Below are 16,258 nucleotides of genomic sequence, written 5' to 3'. Positions count from 1 at the left end.
ACGTCTCGGACACGCGAAAATCTGTGTCCAAATATTTTATTATTTTTTGGACACCTGGACACGGACCATGTTATGTGGTGACACGGCCCGTTTTGCTGTGGACACGCCACCTAAGTGCCAACTCAGCTCCTTTTTAAAAATAAAAAAAATGATACCCCTCTTTTATAGAAATACGTAAGGGGTTTCATTCACAAATTACAAAATTGCAAATTTACTTCACTGTGTTCGCCACCGCTACCCCTCACTGTCAACGACCGCCGACACTGCACCCAATCAACCGTCGCCGCCGCTACCACCACTGTCACCCAGTTCGCTGCTGCTCGTCTGTTGTTGAGGCGTTGCTGTTGTGGGGATGAGATCTCCTTACCTTCACCATCTTCTTCTTAATCTTCTACTTTAGTGGACCAAATTCCAGGTTTTTATACATTTACCTTACTTTATAATCTATAATTAGTCTCTTTTGTTTATATTTGTGATTAATTGCTGCTGAAAATTGGTTTATTGGATGTACATAAATTTTTTTCTAATTTGATTTTTAATAATTGTATATAAATTGATGCTTGATTTTGATTACTTGGGGTTGATAGCACGATTTGTGATGTAGTAGTGTGTGATTAAAATGGTTATTTTTATTAAATATTAGCTTGCTACTATTAGTAATTGTTTTTTTGTGCTACACTACTAGTGCCTAAGTATTAATTGAAATTTTTAAATCAATGTCAAGTTTAATATGTCTTCCAGTGATGTTAGTGCCTTTGCTTCATGTAATGTTAGTGGTAGTAGCTCTGAACCTAAAAATGACTCATACCCTTTGTGGAAGTATGTTGTTAAGGGTGAGAAAATATCGGGTGGTGGAGGAAATTATACTTGGAAATGTAACTTCTGTGGTGAAATTAAAATGGTTCATACACTAGAGTGAAAGCTCATTTGCTATGTGAACAAGGAAAAGGTGTTCAAACTTGTAGTAAACTGACAATTGATGACCTTTCTAAATTAAGAAGACTTCAACGTGAAGCTGAAGCTTATATAAAGTCTTTGTTACCAAAAGTTCCACCTTTTCCAAATGAACCTATTTCTTCGCACACATCATCTGAAGCTATATCAATGAAACCACCTTCTTCATCTAATCATGTAAAGAAAAGAAAATCAGAAAATACAATTGCCAATGCATTTAATATGAAAGCTCATGACCACTTAGATGATGAAATTGCTAGGATGTTTAACACAGGGGTTTCCCTTTAATCTTGCTAGGAACCCTTACTATGTTAGTTCATATGCATATGCTGCTAATGCTAATCTCTCTGGTTTCAAGCCTCCTGGATACACCAAACTTAGAACAACTTTGCTTACCAAAGAGAGGGAAAATGTGGATAGGTTATTACAACCTAGTAAAGCCTCATGGGAAACAAAAGGTGTTAGCATTGTTAGTGATGGGTGGAGTGATCCACAAAAAGGCCTTTGATTAACATTATGATTGCTTGTGAAGCGGGTCCTATGTTTGTGAAAGCTGTTGATTGTTCTGGTCATGTAAAGGATAAAGACTTCATTGCTACCTTATTAAGTGAGGTGATTGATGAAATTGGAGATCAAAATGTTGTTTGATAATCACAGATAATGCAAGTAATTGTAAGGCTGCAGGGGACTTGATTGAGGGTAGGTATCCTCATATTTATTGGACACCATGTGTAGTCCATTCACTTAATCTTGCAATGAAAAGCATTTGTACAGCTAAGAATGTATTGAATAATGAAGAAGTGTATGATGAGTGTCACTGGATAACAGACATTCATGGAGATGCATTGTTCATTAAGAATTACATTATGAACCATTCAATGAGGCTATCAATGTTTAACAAGTTTTCTCCTTTAATTTAAAACTACTTTGTGTTGCCGATACTCGTTTTGCGTTAATTGTGTGCATGCTTAAAAGGATGAAACTCCTTAAAACATCACTTCAAACAATGGTGATTAGTGAGAATTGGTCCTTATACAAAGATGATCGGCGTGGACAAGCATCACTAGTAAGGGAAAAGATTTTGGATGAAACATGGTGGGATTCGGTTGATTACATTCTTGATTTCACACGCCCCATGTATGATATGATTAGGGATTGTGACACCGACAAATCTTCCTTGCATTTGGTGTATGAAAGATGGGACAACATGGTTCAAAAGGTGAAGGATGCCATCTACAAGCATGAGGGTAAACAAGATCATGAAGAATCCACTTTGTTTAATGTAATTAAAAGGATTCTTAGTAGTCGTTGGAGTAAAGGTAGTACTCCACTCCATTCCTTGGCACATTCTTTGAATCCAAGGTAAAGTTTTACTTTTTATTATTATTATTATTATCTTTCTTTGTTTTTTTTTTTAAAATTTCTTATAAATTATCTTACTTTTTTATTTGTTTTGTTTTCTTGTTGAAGATTTTACATAGAAGAATGGATTAGTGAGGTCCCGGAATGAGTTGCTCCTAATGCCGACAATGAAATTTCCACTCAGAGATTGCAATGTTTTCGAAGGCTTTTCCAAAGTACCGAAGAAAGATTCAAGATCAACACGGAATTTGCTATTTTTTCACAAAGATCGGAGGGGATTTTTCAAGACATTGATTGTGTGCATGATATGACTATAATGGATGCAAAAAATTGGTGGGCAACTTATGGTTCCCAAGTGCCTATGCTTCAAAGCTTAGCTTTTAAGTTACTAGGCCAACCTTCTTCCTCTTCTTGTAGTGAAAGGAATTGGAGTACTTATAAGTTCATTCATTCTTGCACTAAAAACAAGCTTACTCCTAAACGTGCTCAAGACTTGGTGTATATTCATAACAACCTTCGATTAATTTCTAGGAGAAGTGAAGAATACACTAAAGGAAGATCTAAATTGTGGGATGTGGGAGGAGATGAGCATGATAACCTAGGTGATGTTGGTGTACTTGAGATGGCCGAGCTCTCACTTGATGAACTCGAGATGGAAACTATGATATTTGATGATATACTTGATGATGGTGAAGAATGAAGAGATTGAAGACCATTAGTACCTATGTTTGTATTATCTATGGTTTGTAGTACTTTTATTTTGTTTTATGGTTTGTATGACTTTTATTTGGTTTCTTAGTATGTTAAACTAAGTATTTTTATTTGTGGTATGCAACGATGCTCGACTGCTCATAACACTTTGTTTACTAGTTTTCAACAAAACGGTATGTTTTGAAGTCAACTATTTAGTGTTTCATTGAATAGGTTGTCAACTTCTCGTTCTTTTGATATATTACATGTTTTATAATTTGCCGTACCCGTGTCCCCTATTTTAGGATTGTCGTTTTCCCGTGTCCGTATCGTACTCGTGTCCGTGTCCGTACCCGAATCTGTGCATCCTAGGCGGCAGCCACACAGAAAATGGACTGATAAATTTAATAGCTTTTCATTCAATCTTAGTTATTGCCACTTGTTAGATCACCTTATCATCTTCCTATCATATAAAGATATTGACATTCCAATCGGCTTATGTAATGTCCTTTACAAATGCATTGCAAAGTGTATTTCAAATCGAATTAGAAAGGTTTTACCTTCGGTGGTTTTGGAATTTCAGAATGCTTTCATTCCTGATCGACTAATCACGGATAGTTGTCTCATTGTACATGAAATGCTTGCCTATATGAATAATTCTAGGGGACGAACTTTTTCAGCAACCTTAAAACTTGATATGAATAAAGCGATGATAGGGTCAATTGGGATTTTTTGTGGCAATCTCTTCGAGTCTTCGGGCTTTGATTTCCCCCCATACTGGATTCATATCATTCAGCAATGGTCTCCTATCAGATTTTGGTTAATGGCAATCCTACAAAGATTTTCAGGGCGGTTCGGGGATTGTGACATGGAGATCCACTTTCTTCCTACTTGTTTGTCCTTGGCATGGAGATATTTTCGGCTATGCATGATCCATAAAGCCGAAAGGGATAACTTATTTCTGGGTGTTAAGATTTCTAGGAATGCTCCTTCTATTACACATCTTTTCTTTACGGATGACTCTCTGCTTTTCTTGTAGCCTTCTCCCTCGGCATGTGAAGAAATACAACAGGTAATTCAAACATTTTGTGACATTTAAGGACAGATGATTAACCTGCAGAAATCCTTTGTTCGGTTCAGTCCTAATATTCCTGACGAATATAGAGAATATTTGGCTTCTGTTTTACGACTGAAAGTTCTTTCGTCTTTGGGTTCGTACTTGGGTCTTCCGGTGGATTTTGGCAAAAGTAAATGTAAACAATTTGCACCCTGTAGACACCCAAATGTGTCTCCCAAAACTAAACCCAGTGATGAATACCTTTCACGTCATTTGATTATCAAACGAAGTGAAAGTGTGGAAAGTCTAGTGATGAGGATGTTTTTATTATAATATTTCTCTTTCTGTTTTAAAAAATATTTCTTTTCGTACCCTATTTTTATGAAAATAGCCAGTCTAATTTGGTTTGGTCCATGATAAGGGTCCAATAATAGTGTAGTTGGATTGGGCTTGAAAAGAGCTTTCCAATGATATATTATAACCCCAATTTCGATGAATTATGAGGAAGTTATGGATTAAATTAAATTAGGCCCAATGATTTTAAATGTGGCCCAATGATCTAGAGGAGGTCCTATTAATTATTATTCCTAAAGTAATTTTGATTTTGATCTTCTAGGAATATCTAGAAGGTTCTCTTTAATTCTAATAAGATTAGGATTGATAATTATATTTTTTTTTTTTAAAAAAAGATGTTTTATTTTGAATAAAATATATTAAATTTGATTTTAAATCTGCTTGGACGCAGAATTACCTATAACCGGTTTAAAAAGTGATTTCGCGTGTAAAAGCTCATTCTACTTTTGAACCAGCGCGAGACGATAGAGTCGTCGCCTGGAGCTGACCTTCATCGCCTGGCGCTGACTCTTGTTGTTGGCGACATGAGGTATTTTACTCCGAATATAATTTTCTTTGATCCCGAGCTATTTTTTCTATAAATAGGGGTCGTATCTCCTCGTTTTTCATCATTCACAATCATTAATTATCTATTCTCTTCTCTCTAAAGCTAGAAGCTTTCTCTCTCTCTATTCTTTTTGTAAACCTTTCCCTTTTACAAAATTCTACACACATTTGCTCTAGACACACCTAGCCAAGTTCGAAGTTGCCTTCGCCCTAGACGTGAAAGGTTTAGTATTTATGAGGGTTTGGTCCCAAATCTCTATTTCAATTATTTGATTTAATTGTTTGATTTAATATTTTCCTTGAAGTTACTAACGCATGTATTTTGTTATTAGAAAGAGGTACGAGGCATCGTAGTAAGTAATTTAATTGCTTTATTGCTCTTTTGATATAGAAATAATGCTTAGAGTATTTTGTTGATTCCTAGTATCATGTTAGGATGTTTTATTGCTTCCTAGTATCATGTTTTGGGTTAACTAATATATCTGATATTATTATGATGCTTCCTATTTCTTTCATAATATCATGTTAGTGTCATGTTAGGGATAAAGATTTGATCTTTAATGTTTAGTGACATGCTAGGGTTTGTTATTAATCTTGTTAGTATCATGCTTAGGATCTTGCTATTATTATTATGCTTTATTGAGATCATTATGATTGATGATTGTTGTTATTATGTTGCTTGACATATTTTTATTTTTATTGCTTGATCACGCCTTTTATGCGTGTTTAAAGGGAATTTGTACTTGTAATCACGCTTAATAAGATAATAATCTTGTTTAGGCTAATATGATTGTAATTCAAGTGATCTCCAATAATAGCTTTGTTTGTGCATTAATATTCAACCAACATAGATTAAACAGGTTTAAGGTTAATCTATTGGTTGTATGTTAGTCAACGCATGAGTACGAGAAGAATAAAGTAGAGGCCTATTATTAGGGCAGGTTCAATCTCTTCTAGGTTGGATTTATACCTTCATCCCCGAACTTCCAGTCATGGTTCCAGACCTATTGGAGTTAACGATCTCCTGGATCGTTAAGGGGTGTAATTTTCACCCTGTGAACGGTTTACAAGTTCCTAAAACTTGTTGGCGACTCTTTTACTTTAGCTTCCTTCCCTTTGGATGCCACCATGCTTAAGTGTATGATCACAGTGGGGCTCAAGTGTAGGATGCTTGAAATATTCCCTACAGTTTTTTGACGACTCCACTGGGGAAGGATTTCTATTTTAATTCCTAAAATTTATTTTTGGCAATAATTAGAATGAGTGGATGAGACTCGAAAATTTCTAAGTATTTCATGTGCGTAATTTTGATTAACATTGTGGCATATGCATAGAAAGGTCAGCATTGGAAAGATCATCCGAAATGCGTCAAAAACATAGGATTTTTACACGTAGGAAGTTAGGGAAATATCTTTCACAACTAAAATCGAAATAATGCTATGAAAAAAACTGGAAAATTCAAGAACTGAAAGCTGCCGAGGCATGTAGGAATTAGCGCTGAGAAAACAGAGTCAACTCCAAGCCATGGCTCTGTCGCCTGGCGACAGTACTTGTCTTTTGGCGACATACGCTATTTTCTCGCGCCGAATTCTTCCAATACCGAGCCAGAAATCTACCTTCTTATTTCGACTAGTTTCTAGTACTGTTTGCTCGATTTTACTTCCTGATTGAGTTTTTCCCTTTTTTCTGAAACCTATATGTGTTCTACATATGGCCATAACCCTCTGGGAATTCATGCTCCATCTACCCAATCGAACGCTCCTGGCAACGACGAGTACATCCGAGTTTGTGAATTCACCAAACCATGGAAGCGAGTTTAACTCGCGGGGTCCCATCCACTCGCGTCAACCCTTCCAAAGGTAAGGCTTCCGCGTGGTGCATCCGGACTCATAACCATGGACCCTTTTTGACTAACCCATATCCCGAACTTTAGAGAACTAGAGCCATGGTTAGGTTGCAAACTCATTGCATCATATTGTGACTATTTGACTACTTGTGCATTATTTGTTTGTGCATAACCTATATGTGTTCCCACTAACCGTTTGTTTGACTTGTGAATGAGTTTAAATGAACTAATTAATGAATAAAGGACTTTGCTAAATTAATTAATTAATTAATAAATGATTAAAATCTAAATAAATTGATCAAACTTGACTTAGTATGACTTTAGGCTCATCCTTTTGAAGTAAAAATACTGGAAAAAGTCCCAGACCAATGTTCCAGCAATGGCGCAGAGGTTTGGACTGTAGCGCCATGCGCTAGTGATTAGCTCTAGGTGACAATGTTGTCGTCTGGCGCTGGTCCTTAGAGTTTGGCGACAGTCCTGTTGCTCCGGCGACAGTCCGTATTTTTGCTCGAGTCCTCACGACGAGTCTAAATAATCAGTTTGCTTAATCGGTTTAATCAGTTTATTAATGATAGTAATCATGTTTAGTTCTTAATTAAGTCTAGTCACATAATCTAGTCCCATGGTCATGACATGAGTCAAACATATCACTCACACTCACAAGTATTCACACACTTTGTACATACTCTTTTCACACCATGACCATGTCTTAGGTTCATGCATGAGTCGTTCTTTCCATCATTTGAATTGGGGGTCCACTCTATTCCTAAGTTTTCCATATCTCTCCATCTACTTCACCTTTCCATACATATCTCACACTTTCCTTCTTAAACACTTTCTTCATTCACATTCCTTCATCTTACATGCTTCCTTCATACATCATTCACCTCATTACACTCTTTTCCCATCCATGCATGTTGAATCGAGTCTGAGTCATGTGATTGACAAACAAAAAAGTAATAATGAAACAAATGCACAAGGCAAGTTTCTTACCAAGATTTTATGCTTTCTTCTTCTTTTTTCAAACCCTTTCCCAATAAGTCTAGCATAGGCACCCTTTGTCTACCTTAGATTTATTACATAAATTTTTCCCTTTTCCATTTTAATAAAATGAGCATTTCTTTTCTTGCACGTGATCATCGCATTGCATTGCATTAAAAAAAAAATTCATGTCGAACTAAGCACAAGGTATACTTATGATTAGAGGCACCCCTTGTAGCCATATCATATTACCTTTCACCCTTTAAACATACAATCCTTTCTTGATAAACCACTTTGAGTCTCGTCTAACGATAGACCTTTCTTTCCTCAACCCACATCTATCTAACCTTGGGATGGGATGGTGTGCAAATTATGCAATTTTCAAAGAATAAAAGCTTGAGTGATTTTATAAAAATTTCAAAAAGAATAAAATAACAATAAAAGTGTGCAAAAGGGCAAGTGTTCCAATGTCTTTGACATGAACATGTCTTTGGTAAGAACACGTCTCAGATTGCGTCTCTTATTGAGTGCTCGGTACCGTGCCTGAGAAACATGAATGCCAAGTGAGTGATAGACCACATGATCGAGATTGCCCACACTTATCAAAATAAAAATGATAAAGCAAAAAAAGAGAGAGAGAGCAAAAATATAAAAGAAAAGAGTTCAAAAGTGAGGAAACCTCAAGCATACAAATACAAAGATTCAAAAGCAAGGTTGCACACCTTGGGGGCTTATCTAGGATCTTGAGCCTTTATCCCCTTTCTTCTTTAACATTTAGCCTAACCACGTTACAACCCTTAAAAGACTTTTTTGAGGTATACACATACTTGTGCGAGGTTCGGCTAGAGCTACGTTCGGCCTGATTCCTAACGGATACGTAGGCAACCTGACACTGGGGTGCGGCCGTAATAAAAATGCATTCATATTTACATTCATACATGATCATATCAAGGGATCTCCAATGCTCATCCCTATCCATTTAGAGCTAACTTGGGGGCTTGATCCCTACATTATTAGCTTACCTAGCCTAAGAGTAACCATCATTTGACTCTTCTCAAAATATATTTTTCCATACACTTAGCCTTTGCAACCTAGCTTTAGTGTCACTTTCACACACGTCACAGAGACATGACCAAATAATCCACCTCATAGGAACCTTTTGTCATAAAGTCTTAGCATAACGTTGAAGCATACCTTGTCATATCAAAATCACTCATCATTGCATCACAAAGTATGAAGTACTTAGCCTCCGTGCCTAAGCTACCCAAATACTTTCATCGTCGAGTCAACAATCGAGATAGCCTAAGGTGAATTAATCCTTGCTCTATGAAATACAACATCAATCCATACACTCGACTAAGCTCATTCAACATGCACCTTCAAAAACTTCACTTCTTCCTTTTTTGCGTCTTTCTTTTTCGGGAGAAAGTCAGTACCCTCCAAAAATGACGGAAATTTTTGTTTTTCTGCGTTTTCGAGTCACTTGTTGAGTCATGAGTCAACACTTTGCACACACGAGTCACATGAAGTGAGTCATCATTAAGTCAAGTTTATACCTTGATCATGTCAAGCCATGTATGTCAAAACGCTTTGAGTCGAGTCATGACAAGTCATATGTGTATTATGCAATGAGTCAAGCAACACTAAGTCTTAGGTCAACCCTAAAAAAAAGATGAGCAAAGTCCATAGTCCAAAATATAAATGTAGGTATGAGAAACCTTTACAAAAGATTTGAAACAAAAGGACGCAAACAACTTAGCAAATCAACTAGAGTCAAATGGTCATATTGATTGATTGGGTTCCTTGGTACGCCAGTTAGCCCTATAAGAAAATTGACATGATAAGTAGTCGGCTCGATTACAATCGTAGTAAGTGATCGACCTGACAAATGATCGTCTCACTTAACTTTAAGCGCCTAAGTATTGGCTCATCGCAAGCACCGAAGTAATGGTTCACAAAGAAGCACATCACCAAAACGACAATATTTCCAAGAGTGAATTGTCGAGCATCAAATCTTCAACAATTTTTCCAAGATTGGATTGTCATCTCAAATTGGCAATGTTTCCAAGCATGGATTGTCGTACTCCTTCTCTATGTGGCAAGTTTTTCCAAGTTCGGATTGTCATACATTCATCAAATTGTTGGCAATATTTCCGAGATTGGATTGTCATGCATCAAGTTCCCTATGGAAAAAATTTCCCAAAGGATTGTCGTAGGTCTCTATTCATCTTAACGTTTCGGTAAAGGTTCCCCAACGTGGATTGTCATTCATTTCAGTAGTGGCAAATTTTCCAAAAGGGATTGTCGATCGACTCTTTTTTGCAAATGTTCCAAGATGCGGATTGTCAATTGTGGCAATATTTTCCCAAAAGGATTGTCGCATAATATTGGCAAATTTCCAAGGTGGATTGCTTTCAAGAGTTATATTCCAAGACGTGGATTGTCGACCGTAGCAAGGTTCTTATGACATATTGTTACGAAGCATTGGCAACTTTTCCCAAAATTGGACTTTGGCATAATTTCTGAGATACGGATTGTCGCTTCATCGTGGCAACATTTCCTAGGATGGAGTGGTACGTGGCATCGACAACTTTCCCTAAATCAGATTGTCATACATCATTCAAGAGTTGTGTTGGCAACTATTCCTAAAGAAGAGAGGATTGTCATCACCTCCAAGGCATCATAAGCAGCAAAATGCGCCGACGTACTGGCACCGTGGTAATTTCAGCAAATATCACAGCAACAAAGTTCAAGCGAGCTTTGAGGATCAACAAGCGTTGGTCTTCGGTAATTTTCTTCGGAATATTATAACAACAACAGGAGGTGACTTCAAGCGAAGTTATCTTCGATCGTGTTCCCTAGCATGTGGAAGATGGTCATAAAATAGCGGAAATTGAAGGCAGTTGCAAGCGTAGCAGTCTTCAGACGATATCCCCAAGCTTGAGGAAAATCATCAACAAAAATCGGTTACTCTAGAGACGTGTGCTCGACGGTGAAAGATACGCGTTTCTTAACTCTTTTATCTGCTTTAACTAACGCTAGTTTGCAGGTATCGGCATTACAAGAATGATTTAGGATCGCAGAACGTTCTAAATCATTCTCCGTCCCTATCTCTACTTTGACTTTCGTTTTCGAAACTTGCGTTTCTCCAAACTCAGTCAAAGTGGGGGCTTCTGTAGACACCCAAATGTGTCTCCCAAAACTAAACCCAGTGATGAATACCTTTCACGTCATTTGATTATCGAACGAAGTGAAAGTGTGGAAAGTCTAGTGATGAGGATGTTTTTATTATAATATTTCTCTTTCTGTTTTCAAGAATATTTCTTTTCGTACCCTATCTTTATGAAAATAGCCAGTCTAATTTGGTTTGGTCCATGATAAGGGTCCAATAATAGTGTAGTTGGATTGGGCTTGAAAAGAGCTTTCCAATGATATATTATAAGCCCAATTTCGATGAATTATGAGGAAGTTATGGATTAAATTAAATTAGGCCCAATGATTTTAAATGTGGCCCAATGATCTAGAGGAGGTCCTATTAATTATTATTCCTAAAGTAATTTTGATTTTGATCTTCTAGGAATATCTAGAAGGTTCTCTTTAATTCTAATAAGATTAGGATTGATAATTATATTTTTTTTTTTAAAAAAAGATGTTTTATTTTGAATAAAATATATTAAATTTGATTTTAAATCTGCTTGGACGCAGAATTACCTATAACCGGTTTAAAAAGTGATTTCACGTGTAAAAGCTCGTTCTACTTTTGAACCAGCGCGAGACGACAGAGTCGTCGCCTGGAGCTGACCTTCGTCTGGCGCTGACTCTTGTTGTTGGCGACAGGAGGTATTTTACTCTGAATATAATTTTCTTTGATCCCGAGCTATTTTTTCTATAAATAGGGGTCGTATCTCCTCGTTTTTCATCATTCACAATCATTAATTATCTATTCTCTTCTCTCTAAAGCTAGAAGCTTTCTCTCTCTCTATTCTTTTTGTAAACCTTTCCCTTTTACAAAATTCCACACACATTTGCTCTAGACACACCTAGCCAAGTTCGAAGTTGCCTTCGCCCTAGACGTGAAAGGTTTAGTATTTATGAGGGTTTGGTCCCAAATCTCTATTTCAATTATTTGATTTAATTGTTTGATTTAATATTTTCCTTGAAGTTACTAACGCGTGTATTTTGTTATTAGAAAGAGGTACGAGGCATCGTAGTAAGTAATTTAATTGCTTTATTGCTCTTTTGATATAGAAATAATGCTTAGAGTATTTTGTTGATTCCTAGTATCATGTTAGGATGTTTTATTGCTTCCTAGTATCATGTTTTGGGTTAACTAATATATCTGATATTATTATGATGCTTCCTATTTCTTTCCTAATATCATGTTAGTGTCATGTTAGGGATAAAGATTTGATCTTTAATGTTTAGTGACATGCTAGGGTTTGTTATTAATCTTGTTAGTATCATGCCTAGGATCTTGCTATTATTATTATGCTTTATTGAGATCATTATGATTGATGATTGTTGTTATTATGTTGCTTGACATATTTTTATTTTTATTGCTTGATCACGCCTTTTATGCGTGTTTAAAGGGAATTTGTACTTGTAATCACGCTTAATAAGATAATAATCTTGTTTAGGATAATATGATTATAATTCAAGTGATCGCCAATAATAGCTTTGTTTGTGCATTAATATTCAACCAACATAGATTAAATAGGTTTAAGGTTAATTTATTGGTTGTATGTTAGTCAGAAATCGCACATGAATACGAGAAGAATAAAGTAGAGGCCTATTATTAGGGCAGGTTCAATCTCTTCTAGGTTGGATTTGTACCTTCATCCCCGAACTTCCAGTCATGGTTCCAAACCTATTGGAGTTAACGATCTCCTGGATCGTTAAGGGGTGTAACCTTCACCCTGTGAACGGTTTACAAGTTCCTAAAACTTGTTAGCGACTCTTTTACTCTAGCTTCCTTCCCTTTGGACGCCACCATGCTTAAGTGTATGATCACAGTGGGGCTCAAATGTGGGATGCTTGAAATATTCCCTACACACCCCTAGTGGATAAAATTGCTAGTCAATTAAGAAACTTTGCCTCCCTTCATCTCTCATCTCAGCGGCTGCAAAATAGGTAATTCTTAATTCGGTTCCAGTTCCATCCCTCAACCATGTTCTTTTGGATTTCAAGATTCCATCCTCGGTTTGTGTGACAAAATAAATAATTTGAGGATCTAGTTTTGGTGGAAATCTAATCCTCGATCTAAAGGAATTACAATGACACCCTTTTCTCTCCTCTTTATGCCTAAAGGGATAGGAGGCCTGGGTCTAAGACATTTAGGTCTCTTTAATTCAGCCTTGTTGGCTAAGCAATCTTGGAGAATAATGCAGAATCCCCAACTTTTGATCTCATGCATTTATCAGGGCAGATACCCTTCTCTGCCACACTGTCATTATTCAGGTGGCACTTCCCAACCTTCTTGGGGTTGTAGAGGTTTATTGGAAGGTGTTAAAACTCTTCAGTTGGGTCTTTAGTGGAAAATAGGGAATGGTTTTCAGGTTCGTATTCTTCAGGATTCTTGGGTGCCAGTTCAAGGATACCATGGCTGGGTTGGTTCATCTAAATATATATGGTGTCTTCTCTTCTTGATCCATGCACTAATGTATGGGACGCTACTTTGGTCCATTCTTTATTTCCTCCTTCCACAGAGTGAAGATTTTTGCCCTTGAAAGGCCTGCATGCGCAGCCTATGGATGATTTCGTATAATGGAAATTCACCAAGGATGGAACCTTTTCGACAAAGACAACCTACGCATGTTTAATTCAACACTTTGGTCTCCGTCACTCATCAGGCCTCCCTATTTTTTCGATTTGGTGGAAAAAGCTCTTGGCTTTACCTGTTTTGTCGAACCAAAAGCTTTTTGTATGGAAATTGCTGGATGATGCGCTCCCTATTGCAGCAAAATTACATTCCAAAGGTATACCCATTGACCCTATGTGCTCCTTTTGTCATTCTAGTCCTAAGACGATTGATCACCTCTTCTTGCATTGTTCGTTCTCGCGTCGGCTCTAGGTGTGTGCTCCTTTGGGTATTCGGATTCCTGATGATAATCATCTTCCTTTTCCAAGTTGGTTTTATTCTTTGTTTACTTTTATGGCCGCTCTTGTGGAGAGTTCGGCCTTGGATTTGATCCTATCCTTCACTTGGGCTATTTGGGTTTTCGGAAACAACATTTGATTTCGAGACTCTTCTTGCTCCTCGTCAGTAGTTTTTCAAATTACAAATGACTGGCTTCGGCGTTGTGTTGTGATGAAGGATTTCAGTACTCCATCAGATAATGCCATTCCCCCTAGGTTTGGTACTCAACTATCGTCCCTCTCCCTTCAGAGTTGTGGTGAGGAGTTACCTACAGTGGTTCTTACTGTGGATGGCGCCTAGGACTCTAAGGACTGTAGTGCTGGTACCGGTTGGTTGTTTTTCTTTGATTGCTACTGATAGCTGCCTAGGGGGTGGCGCTCGAGCTTGCTTTGCTCTTTCAGCTTTTTCAGGCAGAATTGCTTGCGTGTCCTTTTGCTTTACGAATGACTCTTAACCGTGGTTTTACCCGTCTGCAAATTCACATTGACTGTGTGGCCATTCTTTATGCTCTTGGGGACAATCGTACTAGGGACATCTCGTTTGTGTGGCTCCATTAACAACTCAGAGACATTCTTTTTGCCTTAACTGTCTGTCATCCAAAGAAGGTTTCTCGCGATGTTGTGTTCCATGCCCACCAGTTAGCGACTTTAGCCAAGAAGCGTTAGTTTATTTATTATCGTTTAATTTTTAGTCTATTTTCTTTGAAGTGAAACTTTGTCAAAAAAATAAAAAATAAATAAAAATAAAAAATAAAAAAAAATAACATTTGTATACAAGGTAGGCGGCTAAAAAGAATGTTAAAATTAGACCACCATAAAGGAAATGTGCATCTAAGGATTGTTTAAGATCTTAAGAAATTATTGCCTATATATAAAAAGTCAGACGGTAAATTATATAAAAATAGTATTGTACACCCGAGTGCACCTGAAAAGCGGAAAGAACATAATGTTATTTGACAATGAACATACTGTGTATATATGGCAAAGAACATACTTATGTTTGACAAAAAACATACCTATATATGTTTGATAATATGTTCTTCTATATTTGTGTTCTTTAACATATGTTGATTAAACATGTTTTTTGGGTTTCAATAAAACAAAATATGTTCTTTGAGGTAATGATTTTTTTAACGTATGTTCTTCAACTTGTGTTCTCTAACGTATGTTCGTTAACATATGTTATTTTGAATTTTGAATTTTCAAATTTAATTTGAAAATGAAATATTGAATTATTTTTAGTTGAAAATAATTATAGAGAGAGAAAAATAAAATTATTATGAAAAGTTGAATTTTTGGAGAAATGATATCTTTGGTAAAGATTTTTTCGTTAATTTGTTATTTTTCATGAAATTTTAATAAAATTTTTATCATGTTCTTTTTGTAATGTCTTTATGTTCTTTAGTAATGCATGTTCTTTGTTAAAAACAAACATGTTCTTTTTCAAACAACTAAATGTTCTTTTTCAAACACCACGGTGCACCCGGGTGCACCAACCATACATTTTAAGATTAAACCATGTGAGAAAAACAATGCGAATGTCTAAGACCTATTTAACTTCTTTTCAACTTGTTGAACATTGTGAGATGGAAAAATAAATCTTACGAAGTATTAATACGTTTATATTTCGATAACAACCGTTAAACGACTCAAACTGGTGACACTATTTTAGCTATTATTGTGGGAGTCTACACCCAATTGGAGGCCGACTGTCTTTCACACTTTAAAATGATACAACACATAATTAGTCCATGTTCTTTTGAGCTTCTGGGCACAGCAAAGCAGGAGTCAGCAGAGCAGAGTAGAGCAGAGCAGATTGAAGCAGAGTAGAGCAGAGCAAATTGAAGTAGAGTAGAGAAGAGTAGAGCAGAGCCGAGCCGAGCCGAGCAGAGCAGATTTTATTATTATTGTTGTTGTTGTTGTTGTTGTTGTTGTTGTTGTTACTACTACTACTACTACTATTATTACTAGTATTATTATCGCATTATTATTATAATCATTAAATATTATTATTAAATATTAATTATTATTATTATTATTAAATATTAATTATTATTATTATTATTAAATATTATTTAATTATTATTATTAAAAATTAAAAATTATTATCTTTAAATATAAGTTTTTATTATAAAAAATCAATTATTATTATTATTATTATTATTATTATTATTATTATTATCATCATCATCATCATCATCATCATCATCTTTAAATATTAGTTTCTATTATAAAAAAATCAATTATTATTATTATTAATAATTATCATTATTACTATTATTATTGTTTTGGGTGTTTTTAGTCCCTCGAGAGAGTTACAGCTCGAAGACTAG

This window comes from Chenopodium album, chromosome 10, assembly GCF_948465745.1.
Source record: "Chenopodium album chromosome 10, dcCheAlbu1.1, whole genome shotgun sequence".
In the NCBI taxonomy this organism is placed as follows: Eukaryota; Viridiplantae; Streptophyta; class Magnoliopsida; order Caryophyllales; family Amaranthaceae; genus Chenopodium; species Chenopodium album.
The sequence above is the reverse complement of the archived record's forward strand: the minus strand, read 5'-3'. Positions refer to the sequence as shown.